A 15,257-nucleotide genomic window follows, 5' to 3' on the forward strand; every position below is an offset into this window, starting at 1 on the left:
TGGTATGTTCAGACTACTGGCTTTATTAATGGCTGACTAATGCTTAATAGATCAGATATATAAGATATTCATTGGAAGACATCTGGAGTTTTCAGGAAAAATCCCTTTGGCTCCTGTGCATCCTCTTCCAGGACAACACTTGTGTAACCCTAAATCTTCTTCGGGAAATTTGTCTCTCATACAAGTTATTATTGTAAATTATTATTCTATTCTAAACTTGAGTGGCACTCAGTAGAGTGCATACCTCTGCAAAGGCCCAACAGTCCCCTTTAATTCAATCAAGCCAAATCCAATATCATATAAAACATATCTAAATCTGCTAGATGCTGATCCACATCAAATTGTCCTCATCGATATCAGCCACCGAATTACAAGTGATGTTTTTCAGAGTCCTGCATCATTCATGCAGAAATCAACGAAAATGGCAACAAAACACCACATCTCAAATGTTAAAGAAAATGGGGGAAAAAATCCTGGATCCACACCAAGACATTTAAAAAGCAGCCAGCAGCAGTTAGAAGAAGATGAGCAAACAAAAATGTCTGCAAACTGGAGAGATTAGGAGGTTTAGGAGCTTATTACCCTCCTAGCATAGCACAAGATCAACCGCCACATGAAAGCCAACTGTAGATGATCATTATTGCCATGCTTAGAAAAGTGCTGACTGATGAGTATGTATGTAACGTCACACTAGACACTGACACTACACGTCATGACTCTTTTGCTTGCTGAACAGTAGTGTGCTATCCAAAATTACACATTGCTGCGTTCATGTTGTAAAGAAGTGTCTTCATTGCAACGATGTTGCATGATCTCTGTGTAAAAAGGGCTACAAAACCACAGCACAAACACAACCTGCTCCTGTAGTCCAATTAAGTCTGACGATGTAACTGTCAGCATCGAAATTATTTTAATTAACCTACATAGCTCGGCTTTCTCTAGTGCAAGCTGATCAGTCACAGTCAGCATATGTGTTATCCATGTTTATACATGACATTATGTACTAATATCATCTGGATTTGACCATTTTCTCAAATGTCTAATGTCGCAGAGCACTCACATCTAAAATGAAACCACCTTACAAGAGTCCAGACTCAGGGGAATGATAAAGTTCAAGCTCCAGGGCTGAAGGGCTACAACAGTCAGAGGAAAATCCAAATGTCAGAGTCAGAATATCACAATAGACAGACTTCACTCTCTCCCGAAAGGTCGTTTAACATCTCACAGTTTCTCACACTCCCCATGAATGTTCTCAATTGCAGCCGTTCCAAAATGTGTCCATCTATGTGCAGGCCTGTGAATGTATGTGTGTACTCACCTGTCAGGTGGGTTCTGAGCATCTCACAGGATTTGTGATCTGAGTCCAATCTCGGGTTTGGCTCCGTCTCGCTTCTCACCTGCATACAAACGCACACAGAGAGAGCAGGGTTAAAGGTTCATATTTTAAACCTTTACAGGCCAAGAACTGGCATGAATGAAGATGATGCGTTGAGTGTATAATGCACAACAAGGGTACAGACATCTGCAACATTTTCAGAAATTGACTGAATGGCTGAGTCACCAGATAATCAAAAAGCCAGTGGGTCTACCTCAGATGGAGGGAGGTGTGTCTGTCTGTCTGCAGTGTTGCATGTTTGTGAGCGCTAATGGCAGAGACTAGCCGACTGCGACCAGAGGGGGTATATATCTAAAGAGACAGATTGAGAGGGAGTTCCAGCGGGTGAAAGGAAAGGCTCGAGTAACATATGCTCCACCCCATACTCTCCATACAGGCCTAAACCTCTGGGGAAGAACGATGATGGGAGGAGGAGGACGGGGAGAGGAGCAGGAATGTAATGATGCATGGAGTGTGGGGGGTTGGGATATTGGAGCAGCATTGTCCAATCTCCGTCCTCAAGCCACACCCCAGCAGGGGGACACTGCCAGAGGAGGAGGTCCAGTATCCCGGGGCGAGGCTGAGGGGGCGACACTTCCAAAGACAGCCTATAAATGGCGTGAAATGACAGCGAAATGAGTCACAGTGCAGATGGCCAAGGATGCTGGCTCCAATGGGGACTGACATTAGGGAATGGTGAGTGTGTTAGCGGATTTCTCCAAACTACACCTTTGTGATGCAAAGTCTAAAATTAACACAATGTCAAGCATTCCTCTGGCCTCGATGAGCAAGAGTGGGTGGAAACTGAAATTCCTATTCCTGCCATGTTGGGAAGACACACACAAAAACACAGCAGGGGGATTTCCAAAAAATACAACTCTAGTTAAATATTGGCAGAGAGAGGGAGAGAACGACAGAGAGGGAGAGAGAGAGAGAGAGAGAGAGAGAGAGAGAGAGAGCGAGACATTAGATATCCAAAGAAGCATGGAATTCAAATACCTGAGCTGTTTGCTTAGCGAGAACATCTAGCTGTGCTCTATAGCCGAAATTCCAAAGGTCAGCAGATCACAAGCCTGTGAGCTCATGTGGGAACAAGCAACGGCCACACTGTATCACGGAAACAAGTGAGAAACACACCCAGACCAAGTATCTTAATTAGATATGAAACACTCTGGTTAATGCTGGTTTACTGTACTGAAGCACTTTTTTGTTTTTTGGCTTTTCTCTTTCTATGTTAATGTTAAGTTTTATGTATTGAGTGCGACTGTGATTGTATAATACATGTAAAAATCATTAAAATAAAAAAAATTAGAAGAGTGAAGAGAAAAAGTGGCTTTTCTATGCTTCTCTATGGTCCAACTGAGATAGAAAGGTCTCAGACTCCACAAACCTCCTCCTACATGTCACACAATCATGACATGGTTATGTAGCTCAAAGCCTCTCTGTTCTAATAATAGCAGTGATATAACATTACAAATTCATCAGGCTGATGTGGTATTTTCATATGCAGTATTGTAATTGTTGGTTTCAAATTTACCTACTTGGTCTGAAGCTTAAGAGACTTTCCAATGTTTCAAATGCACAGTTAATATTTTAAAAGGCTGGTGGAGCTTTTAACAAATATTGATTGAATTAACTTTAAACTGATCAAAGCAATGCTTATTTGTGAGGACTCTCTATATATCTATGCACCGATCCATCTATCTATCTATCTATCTATCTATCTATCTATCAAATGGTGCATGAATAGTATGAGCCGACATGAAGCAGTATACTTTCAGCGCAACATCAAAAAATTCACAGAAGTTATCTCGAGCCATGGCTTTGATTTCCTCCACCCTTCAGCTTTGTTACAAATATTTGAATTCATTTAACTTTAATTTAAAGTTTCAAGTAACTGTGAAGAGCAACAAGCAGGGCAGCTGAAATTGGAGCTTATTTTGCTCTCTTCTTTGATTACGGCTGTCTCAAGCAGAACTGCTTTTTTTCGGCATATATAATGTTCGTCCCGGAGCCTTCACTTGACAAGGAGATACTACTTTCTTTGGACCACACGAAAAAAATAAAAAATAAATAAATAATAAAGCTCATAAGACTCAGATTACAAAACTGTTGCTTTGTGATGATGAAAAACAAAACCACTCGTGGCCTCACAGGCTCTCATATCAATCTGACAGTTATTGTTTGGTCTGTGAAATAGGGGGGAAAAAAGCCCAAATCTTTCATCTACAATAATATAAAACAAAGAAAATAAGAACGATTTAAGATGCTGAAACTATGGTATAGTTGATTGAAAAAAATAAATCGATCGATTTATCGATTTATTTATACAGAAAAGTTGCTGAATCATCTTCTGTCATTGATTGACTACTTTCAGAAGATCTAAATTGATTTAAATATCTAAAATAATTACTTACATCCATTACTCGACCATGAAACATGACCTGGACATTCCAAATCCATACAAATATTGTTTATACCAACTTATTCTGGGCCTCTCGATTGATGACCTTACTTAAAGAGTTTAGACGTTCTGGATAGTTAAAAAAACAAAAAAGCAATGACACTGACATTTCCAAACGAAAGCGATAAAAGGAGCCTGACCTCACTCTTTCACTTATCTCCATCTTCCAGAGGTGGCCAAAAGCCTCTTGTTCCGTCTCAATCAGCGGCACACGGACATGATGTACAGTTGGTCAGTGCTTCATGTGCCCCAGCCTCGCCTCCAAGTGCAACAGAGCTGTAAACCACACTGGCTCAGCTCTGTTATACACACTCATTACTATTTCACCAGCAGCGGAACAACAGCACTGACAGCTCCTGTGTCCCTCGCATTAATAAGAGAAAAAGCACCATCGAAGCTTACAGTGGTTTACCTTTACAATCTGCCATCGCATGCGGCGCCAGGTACAGACATGCTGGCACACACACACACACACACACAGATATATCTATGATTATAGACATGTCAATGGACGTCTGCTCAGTTTGATTGCCGACACACTGAGGTATGTGGCTGTCATATTTCATCCCATGACATTATGATAAAGTCCAAGTAGATGGGAATCTTGCAGGGTCACCACAAAAGTTTCTCCAATACAAGTGACATCACCTAAGAGGACAGGTGTAAATCAGCCAGTTTATAAATGGACAGTCAGTTTCTGCTTTTGATATATTAAAAAAATGGACTTATGTTTAGCTAAAATGTTTAATTCTTTCATTCCTACTTTTACTGACAAATCTAATATTCTGTAAAAGAATTGTACATGTTGGGGGTCTTTATGCTCATTCGAAGAAAAGATGAGAACATTTGCCGAAACTCTTTTGATATTGTCAAAAGTGCACTGTATTATTGACTTAAAACATGGCAGTTTTTTTTCCAGTAGTTTCCCAAAGTAAATATTTTGGAGATATTATTATTTATTATGAGCTACAAAGCACAGCGTTTCCTTGGCATCGCATATTTAACTGCTGTAATAAAACTAAAGTTCTCCATTTTTGGACTATTTTATGCAGGCACAGTCTTTGTACGACTGATTGTGTTAAGATAACATCTGCCTTTGCAGAATTTTGTGCCATTCTAGTTTTAAAAAAAGGGTTATATAGGTCACCATGTTAACAGTGAGGTACAGAGAAAATGCTGTTTTAGTATTGATCTAGCAAACGTCTAAAACCTAACCTTAAAGAACTTTCAAATGTTTAAAAAATCTGAATGTGTAACTACAGCCTTGAAAAACAAATAAAAGGCATTGTATTTTTGACCTCAAAGGTGGACTAAAAGTACAAAGTCTTAAATAAAAAATGCAATTCTCAATAAGGGGCAGTATTTAAGTAAATGTACTTCAATATGGCATGTCTACCTTTTATGCCTGCGGTGTGTGTGTGCGACCTCTAAGACAATCAATGTGATAAACTGGGAAATACTGTGCAAAGCAATTAAACTGTCAATAAAAGGCTTTCTCAGTCACTGATTGGTTCAAGGTCTATCATTGGCACAGCAACAGTCTGTCTTGATCTGCAGAGACGGGTCAGATACTTCTAGAAGGGAGATTAAAGCGAACCTCTCGCCAAAATGCAACCTAGGCCTTTGTTGTGAATGTACCCGCGTCAAACCTTCGTGTAACTTCATGTGACGAAGAGGCACATTTAAGATTTACCATATTTTCACTTTCGGGTCAAACTCATTTTCAGTGGGAGTTCTACAGGCACTTTTACGATCAAAATCACTGTTTGCTAACTCTTCTCCATGTTAAGTCGCATTCTGAAATCAATACTTCTCGGCTGGCAGGACGGCGGCTAGCGAAACAAGCAACTGCTAAGGTGGGTTGTTCAAAAACATTCTTTTTAGCAAACTCTATGTACACAAACAATGTTGTCAATGCTCAGGTTCATGTGTAGAGACCCTGTTGATAGTACAAGCAAAGTTTCATGTTGTGTTGAGCCTTCTTAGTGTTTTAAAAATAGCACTCCCATTGAAAATGAGTTTGACCCGAAAACGAAAATACGGTAAATCTTAAAAGTGCCTCTTTCGTCATAATTATGCTTTTATATGAAGGTTAGGTAGGTATCATTTCAAAACAGAAATACTTCATTTCAAAATGGCAGCTAAAACAAACAAACGAACAGACAAAAAAAGCTAACAAATCCACTGTAGATTGCAAGGAGAGTTATATCAAGTTATTGGTAGCTAAAGTAAGCTGTTGAGATATCCACGGCTAGCCTTGGTCAAAGCTAACCCATCTAACTTCTCCCCTAGCCAATTCCTGTAAATTACATAATAATTTTAAGATTAATCTTAGAAATTTTGTCCGTTAACACAAGTAAAAAGGGCAAACAAGCAATCATACAACTAAATTAAGAAAGAACATCTGAAGTAGTCCTGCTAAAAGACAGCTCAGTGTTAGCTTGGTAGAGTAACAGCATCATTAACTGCCACGAAGAGTCCTGCTAAAATGCAGCTAATGTAGCATTAGCTTAAAAGGGTAATGTTACAGTAATGTTACCTACCATCTCAGCTTATGACTCTAGTGGAATTAAAAAACGTCTGAGTGGTTAAGATGCTTTTAAATTACACATTCACTTTAGATAAAATGTATAATAATTTATGGTTTTATTGATTTGAAAGTAATTATTAACAAATGGTACAGAGAAAGTTTCTCAAAACAGTTTTCCTTTTCACACTAACCCTTACCCAGAAGACTGTCTAAAGATATTGTAGAGTGTCGTGGAAGTATTATATAATGTTTAAGTTAAAAAGAAGTTATCAACCAAATTAGACATTCATAACTTTAAATCCTTTTTTTGAAGTTGCTGCTCTCTGTAGTCAATATAAATTAGCTTTATTTACTTTTTCTCAGGGACTGGTGTCCAATGCTTGCAAACCTTGAAATTATTCACACTTTATTTTAGTGAAAATACTGAAGAAATATCCTCGTGATTAGATAGTGTAGCTGTGTGTTGTTAGCACTTTTTCAACACCAAATGCTTTTTGGTACCAACTGCAATCCTTTAAATCTCGCAGGCTCAGGGGCAAATGTTGAATACAATTGAGTAAGTGGACGGGGAAGTCTGATGAGTTGGGAAAATACCGAAAGTAATGAGAACAGACTGGTCCTGAGTATGTTGACTTCATGTATGAGGACAAACCTGTTTGTCCATGATGGATGATAGAAACAGGCTGGCCTGACTGGTTGTTTGGATTTACAAAGGCAGGCATGGATGAGAGAGTCCTGCACACAACAAGCACTGATTCTGAGAGACAGATAATGCTTGTGAGATTACCGTGCTGAGCCCACCAACAACCCACAGCCTGACCAGCCGCACTGAGAGGAAATTACATAACAATGACTGTTCAACGCTCCCGGAGGATTCTGCCTGCACCACAACAATCCATCTATCCTGGTTGACTCTTTACCGTGAGTTCAGAGTAGGAGGCTGCAGCAGCAGACAGAAAGCCTACTGTGCCCCCCATCCTCCAAACTGTATGCACCTGTTAATCCCCAGCGTGATTTATGGGATTGTGTGCAGAGCTATAATGCAGAACACAGCAGCTAGTCTTAGATAACATAAAATGTTATGAAGGCCCTCCATCCTTCTAATTATTTCACTGGAGAGAATTACAGAAGTGGGCGGAAATAAACACATGCTTGGATGTCACTTCACCTCCTCCTTCCACATCCCTGGATAGAGGATGTAAGGAAGAGTGTGGGGCTGCTGCAGTGGTGGTCTGCCCAAGACTACAACTGTCGGTGTTTGTGCCGTTAGACGAATATGTGAGGTTACAGAGGAGACTGCAGGGTAGAGCACACACTGTACATAAAGGATGCACTGGGTAGAGTAGCATGTTAGTAGGAAAAACAGTCTAATTTTATACTAGTGTGCAACAAGTCAGACCGATGGAAGTAAAATATTCTGATATCGATATATTGGCCAATATACACGCATTTTTGGCAATGATCAAACACTTAGAGATATGTAACAGAGGAGGGATAATTTACAGTAAAACAAAAAAACTCTATTGTATAAAATGACAACAGTGCAAAGATAACATAAACTTTATTGGGAATCCAATAATTACACAGTAAATAATTCAGAGGATATGGTTCTGCAGTATAATCTCCATAAAAAATGTTAAACACATATCAGGCAACATATACGCTGATATCAATATATCTGCGTTCCGCCAATTACGCAGAGCTGCGACAATTGGTCAATTGATTGATCAGTTGATCACACTTGCTGGATGCAGCTTCCTAAATGTGAGGATTTGCTTCTTGCCATTTATGATCGTAAATGAATAGTCTTTAGGTTTTTGAGAGTTGATTGGACAAAAGAAGCTATTTGAATCATTATCAGTTGCAGCCCGAATTAAAGACGATATAACAGATTGGAAATCTGACTTGAGACAATCAAACTGGACAATGTTGTTGATTTTAATAACTAAGCGATTATCAATATTGTTGCTGACGATTGGCTATTTGTAGCTGCTGTAGTTGTGTTCCTAACATTTTTTAACATTTTTCAAAATTCTGTATATATGTATACATATTCTGTATACAAGCGCGCACACACACAAACACACACACAGTTTGCCTGTTATTCAAGCATGTAGCTGCTCTAGTCTAATATTTATCTTGGTCACATGGTGAACGCTGCACATCACACCTTGTGACTGATTTTATGACAATAACCCTGATTGCTTTAGACGAGCATGACTCATGGAAACATGAGAAAGCATTATACAATGATATGTGACTACCACTGCATCCCTTTTTACTCATATATTATTGGACAAATACACACATCAGAGGTCAGAGATGTTGCAAATGCATTCCAGCAACCACACACACACGCAGCCTGTATGACTTGTGCATGTGCTCCTCCACTCGTGTGTGTTAATATGCTCCCCATGAGGCGCTGCAGGCTGTGGTAATTATAGAAGCTCAGCTCGCAGACAAATCACAAGAGAGAAGTACATTTAAAGCCATGTGCAGTTGGGTGAATACAGTACATGCATACAAAGCACACTCTCGCTACTAAAATATTGTAGAAGGTCGTATAGAAAATAATCTTGTGTTAATGTTAAGTGGGTCTCCTGTGAAGGCTTTTCATCATGCTTGGCCACATTTATTTTCAGACTGCTCTACAGGATGTAAAGCCCAGGCACACATAGGGTTCAACAATGCTGGGTTAATCCAAACCCCTAACAGTCTCTACTGTAATACCCCTGCCCAAATATAAAAAGATGGGGGGGGCTTAACCCACTTCTCAACTGAATCCCAGTCCTAAAACAGGCTGACCAGCAGAGTGTCTGCAAATGTGTCCAATAAAACCATTGGCAAACACCACCTCCAGGAGAGCCAACAGAGCAAGAGGGGCCCCGGAAGATGGAAGACGCTTACTTTCTTCATCAAGCTGAGTTGTCCTTATTGGCATTTAGTGGTCTGATATAGATGTGAGGCGAGCCAGGCAGGCTCTCGGTGTGACAAGCTGGCGCTGCGTGTGGCGCACAGTAAGCTAAGGATGGCGGTGGGGTGGAGGCAGGGCCTGTGGAGCTCAGACAGTGTCATTACAGAAATGTCAGTCAGAAGGGAGGAAGGAAGGGAGGAGAGGGCCTGAGGGAGGAGAGGAGGAAAGGGGCCAAGACATTAATGTTCACATCCCTCCTTTAGCCCAGCGTTTGTTGTTTGGATTTTTCCACTCAAGTGCCCTTCAATAGCTGAGCTGCACGCGATGGGAACTTCCAGCACATTAACCTACGTGATGTCTATTTTCAATGGCTGTTAGGTATTTATCTTTGTAAACTGCACACAACTGAAACACACACATACATACCTTAGAGGGATGATGGGTCTGACCCACTTTTTTGAACAGTAGCTTATTTTATTATCAATGTGTTGTAGTTTGATTTGCTGTATTGGGTTTTTATTCTAAAAAACATAACAAATTTGTGAAAAATGTCCGTTATAATTTCCCACATACCAAGCTGATGTCTTAATACGTCAACCAACAGCCCAAAACCTAAAATATATTCAGAACAGAAAACAGAAAAAGACATATATTTTCCATATTTCCATAAGAGAATTTTTTAGGGTTTTTGCTTAATAACTGACTTCAGTTAATCAATGAAGAATCCTTCTGTTTCAGTATGAGATGGGTGGGATACATATTGCAGTGAAAAATCAAGTGCTTGATACATTTTGTGGTGTATCTCTACAGTCTGACTGATTGGTCGCGGCTATTGGCCTACACAGATATACGCATGAAAACATTTATCTTTTTTTAAAGCCATGTCAGTGAGTGAGCATGGACAACACCAGAGCCCTGGAACTATCTATCTCAACTAAATGGAACACAGCGATCATTCATTTGATAAATACCACCCCAAGCTTTAAACACAAAAAAGCTATCAACATGTTTGTTCTGTAGCGTCTATATTGTTTCCACATTACAACTTAAAAGCTCATAAACACGCCGAAGTTGGAAGAACAACTTCCCAATACAGGAAATGGAACCATCTGAGGAGTGATGTCTAAAAACCTTTTCACGGTGCTTTTTCCCACGTTACAGATGTCACAACACCTAACAGCTGTAATGGATCTTCGTCAAAGACAGCACACCACACATATAAACTTTACATGTTTGAGCTTATGAAACATGGCGTTGAGCTTATTCATTAAGCCTGATGGGACACGACGCTGACTGGAGCCACCGCTACATAAATGAGACTGAAAACAAACAAGCTGAGTCTCCGGGGTCAGGATTAGAGAGATCAGACCAGCTGCAAGGCTATGCTGCTGCCGCTGTTGCTACACATGTCAATTACATAAATGCAGCTTCCTGTCTGTATGCCAGAATCAGTACCCCCCCAACCCCCCCCCCCCTCGCTTCCCATGTTTCCCCTGACACTCTGCTCGACGTGGCACACGATATTTAACTTAGATGTGCAGGTAGTCATGACACCTGGACAAACAACGGAGTGACCCACTTCTTCCTGAAGAGGGGATTTGAGTGACTTTGTGATGAGACTCTGTTGTCGACTACTGTTTGCAAGGTCATGAATTAACTTTCAATCTCAACAAAAATATACAGTTTCATTTCTATAAAAAAGGCTATGTGATTTTCCAAATCAGCTGCCGTCTGTTGTTTTGATGGAGCAGGACTAAAATGGGAGCAATGGGCATTTGCAGAGGACCATTCACAGTGGCGGATTAATACTAATATAAACTAGAGTCACAATGTTTTTGGTTAAGAAAAGGAGCATGTCATCCATTGTGACAGTGTGACTCATTCATATAATAGATTTTGGTCAACAATGGAGAATCCCTGCATCTTTTCTTTTTTTATATGGATCTGCACAAAACGTCTAGGGGTCTATTCTGGGCTGTGACCCATCCTCCATCCAAGTTTCAGGAAATCTGTTCAGAAGTTTTTGTGTAATCCTGCTGACAGTCCAACTAACAAACAAACACAGATGAAAACAGAACAGAATAGAATGTGGCAAATTAAAATTAGCTGGAGCCGTTTTTGCTTGATTAATAAATCAACAAAACCGTTGCCAGTTTAGGATTTCAAAAGTATTCATACTTTGAAACTTTTTGGACAAAACAAAATGAAAACGTTACGAATACAATATCTGTGTTCATAGGTATCATGCTAATTGTCTGCCTCTTCATAGAATACTGCCAGCCTCATTCTTTAAACAGCACTCATCTCATATTCACTGATACTATAACATAGGGGTGGAAAATCCAGCACTTCACACCTCTTTGTAATGTTATTGGAAATTAAACGGCTGTTGTAGTTTCATGTCACGCGTTCACTAATGTATACTGTTGAAATGCAAAACATTCTGCTCATTCTTTGTTGGTGGCAGATCTCGGGTTCAATGTCAAAGCACTCCTTGTATAATAAAAGACCACATAAAACAGGTCCACATGTGTAGCTGCTCACATTTGCTGTAAGCCTGGTGTTCGGTGTCTTTGTGCCATAGTTAAGAAGAACACCTGAGAGGTGTAGGCTTCAACACGCTGTTAGTGGGGGACCACATTTGGCTGATTGGTGCAGAGCATGACCTGTAACTGCACCGCACACACTGCAGCAGTTACAAGAGTAGCGGAGCCATTAGTGACACACGTGGACACTTACTGGAAATGTCCCGCTCAGCACAATGAGGCTGGAACACAATGCTGCTGCCATGACAGCGCACAGCATCCACCGCTCACATGTGCAACGCTCTCCACGGCTGACTGACTGACTGTCAGAGTACGTGGGACAGAAGTGAAAAGCAGCCGAACCATAAAGCTGTTGTGACATGGAGTCTTCATGAAAGACGGATGAACGATTGTCTCTGGTTTGTGTCAGACGGACGCTGAGAGCTCACAAAGAGCACACAGGCTGATGTGTTATCAGTCCCACATCTGGCAGAGGGCACTGATCACCTTGTCTCTCTGAACATCAACCCACAATCCCCAGCTAATTAGGTACACCTCGCTAAAAGTAGTGCAGTGTAATACAACAGTCTTGGAATAAATCCGACTTGCATAAAGATTTTAATGCTCAGTTTTTTGTTGAAAGTGTTTTGGGAGAGGTGTTGGTTAAATGTTTTGGTTGTTTATTAGAAGACTTCAGTTTGTCACACGAGGTTTGGACTAGAGTGAATCTGGTGATTTGAGACTCGACTAAGCAAAATCCAAGAATACTGTAAAGTCAACATGAGCAACTTCGCAATGATCTTTGAATTATATGGAATATACAGACACTGGAACAATTTTATAATTTATCCTTAATAAAAAAATCAAACCACACAACCAAAATAATAATGAAAAATACAATGTGAACACAACAGGACATATCAAGGTCTGCATAAATGATCATGGTCATGTACACATTTTAATAAGACCATAAGATGTACACGTATATGATAAGATATGTACAGTAAGTCAACAGCTATCTTGATAAAGAGACCAGTATCACAGATATCATTATGTATTGTGAATGAAATTTCTTGCAATATATCAACTTCCGCAGAATCGCTGTATCATGATATTATCGTTATCGTGGGCAAAATATCGTGATAGTATCGTATCGCGAGGTACCTGGTGATACCCAGCCCTACTATATATCATGACTTGAATTATATCAAACCTGACATTAACTTGAATGACTTATTAATAACACATGTAATTGCCATTTGTATGCTGTATTGTGATTTGTTATTATTTTCCTGGATATGGCAACTTTTTCATTACATATCACATGGCAAATCACTTTAATTTCACATTAAAATGTCCATGAGCTACATAACCCGTCCTCCCCCTCAGCCGCCAGAAAATGTATGTGGACTTTTGATGACTTCATTGCCTCTGTAAGCCGGGAAAGATTAAGCTGATGTGTTCAATGTGTTACATGTGAAAATAATGCAAATAACTGTAACAGTGTAACAGGAGTAACATCAGTGGAACACTAAGGCACACCTGATCATTTTGCTTTTAAATGCAGGTAATCACTACAGATCGTTCTAGTATTATAGTATAATCCATTACTATATTCCTAAATATGTAATGGCATTCCATTTATTTAAGGGTGCATACTACCTTGTTTAAGACTTGGATTGGACTAAGCACTTCATAAAGCAAGACTTGACACCACAAAACAATGACTGTGTCCAAATTCTGGCTTGTGATGCTGCAGAATTTTGATGCATTATGCTCACAAGTGTCTTATATCTAGTCTCCTTTGATCAGGATATATGTGGAGTGGACAAAATATGAGAAACATGAGCACCACAAACTCATAAATCACCATACATTTTAAGATTTGACTCTTCAAAAACAAAAAGTGAACATTGTGTCACTTCAATGAAATTGTACTGCAGGGTTGCAGTATCAGACTGCGTTCATTTACACCAGGTGTAACTAAGAAAACAGTGCAATAACATAATAACACCCTCATTAAGACCACATACTCATAAATCAGAGCCAAACTCTGCCAGCCAGGATCATTTTCTCACAGTTTTGTTTGAGCCACGTAGTCAGAAATACTGCACAAAACTACAATCTAACTCAAAAACAAACATTTCTCCACCACCCACTATAATTTAGCCTCCTTTTCCTGCAACAGCAGGGCAGAGCAGCCTATAATTTCCTTCCTTCTCCTGGTTCAAACTAGATCCAAACACTTCAGTATTCACCCAGATTGTACACTTAGGTTACATAATGAAGGCGAATAATAGCTTCAACCTTTTTTTAATACTTGTATGCGCAGGGTCCACTTTCTATCAGCTGTCCGACCCACAGTGATTACAGTGATTTAAACTAATCACACTGTTATATGTCTGTGGACTCTGGGGTACACTGGGTTTCGAGCTGAGGCTGTAAATTCATTCATAAACAGCCCGAACCTTCGCGTCACGGTCCATCGTCGTCGTGGTAATGCTCCCAGACCCGGAGATCAACTGACAGCTAGCCGAGTCAGCCCATCCCAACTCATCCCGCGGTCAAAACACAACGTTTATCATCAAACTGAAGCAACATGGAGGCATTTTATGTCACTACAAAGCCTCGTCAGTCGACACAGATCATATAAAATGGAGAATATTACCGTTAAGATCCGTTGGGTCCCTCAGAGATGTCCAACTGCTGCCTCTCTCTCTCCCCCTCTCTCTTCTCTCGGTCCATGTATTTATCATCCAATCCGACGGCGGAGTCTTGTGAGCGTCCCACGTCACTTCCGGACACTCTGGTACACCTGTAAGCAGCTCGGCGTACACGGGCCTCAAAGATCGTCTACTGGACAGATGGATCCAGCAGCAGAACAAAACGGCCGTTATGAAGAAGCGCAAACTAAAAGTCATACTTGAGTAAAAGCAAAGATATTTAGTTTTTAAATATTTCTTTGGTCAAAGTGAAACTCACCGATACGAATGATACGTGAGTAAAAGTCCTAACGTATCTGATATTAAATGTACTTCAAGATTAAAGGTACGAATAAAAGTAAATTATACATATGTATGTGTTTACTATATCACACATTATATTACATTATACATACTTATATTTATCTATTACATAAATAAGTTACGTTATTTTCACTGTTAATCAAGTGTGCAGTGTGAAGCAATTGTGGAAGAAGTACTCGTGTTTTCTACTTAGGTAAAAGTAGAAATATCACAGTGTGGAAATACTTGGCTACAAGTACATGGCATGCAAAATGTTGCTTATGAAGGTGGAAATATTAAATTGTTAGGTTCAAAACATCCTTCAATTCCTAAAAGTGAGGGTACTTATCATACAGCATGGCTCATGTTAGAATAATATGAATTACTGGATTATGCTTATTGATGCAATAATGTGTGTTTATGTTGCAGCTGGTAAAGGCGGGG

The 15,257-nt window shown here is 39.9% G+C and overlaps 1 protein-coding gene across 6 annotated transcripts in view; it reads right to left on the reverse strand.

The window, feature by feature from the left end:
* map3k13 (mitogen-activated protein kinase kinase kinase 13) overlaps positions 1-14,596 on the reverse strand; it is a 33,933-nt gene extending 19,337 nt beyond the window's left edge. For 4 of the 6 annotated variants that reach the window (XM_030428670.1, XM_030428661.1, XM_030428663.1 and 1 more), the window contains exons 1-2: positions 14,477-14,596; positions 1,319-1,397 (exon numbers count right to left, since the gene is read on the reverse strand). The gene's annotated coding sequence lies outside the window, so the exon portion shown is untranslated. Of the gene's footprint in view, positions 1-1,318; positions 1,398-2,374; positions 2,502-14,476 lie in introns of those variants that run through there. The other 2 variants (XM_030428664.1, XM_030428666.1) reach the window with 1 other exon arrangement.
* Between the last annotated feature and the right edge of the window lie 661 nt (positions 14,597-15,257).

The sequence above is a fragment of the Sparus aurata genome, chromosome 9 (assembly GCF_900880675.1).
Source record: "Sparus aurata chromosome 9, fSpaAur1.1, whole genome shotgun sequence".
NCBI classification, from domain to species: Eukaryota; Metazoa; Chordata; class Actinopteri; order Spariformes; family Sparidae; genus Sparus; species Sparus aurata.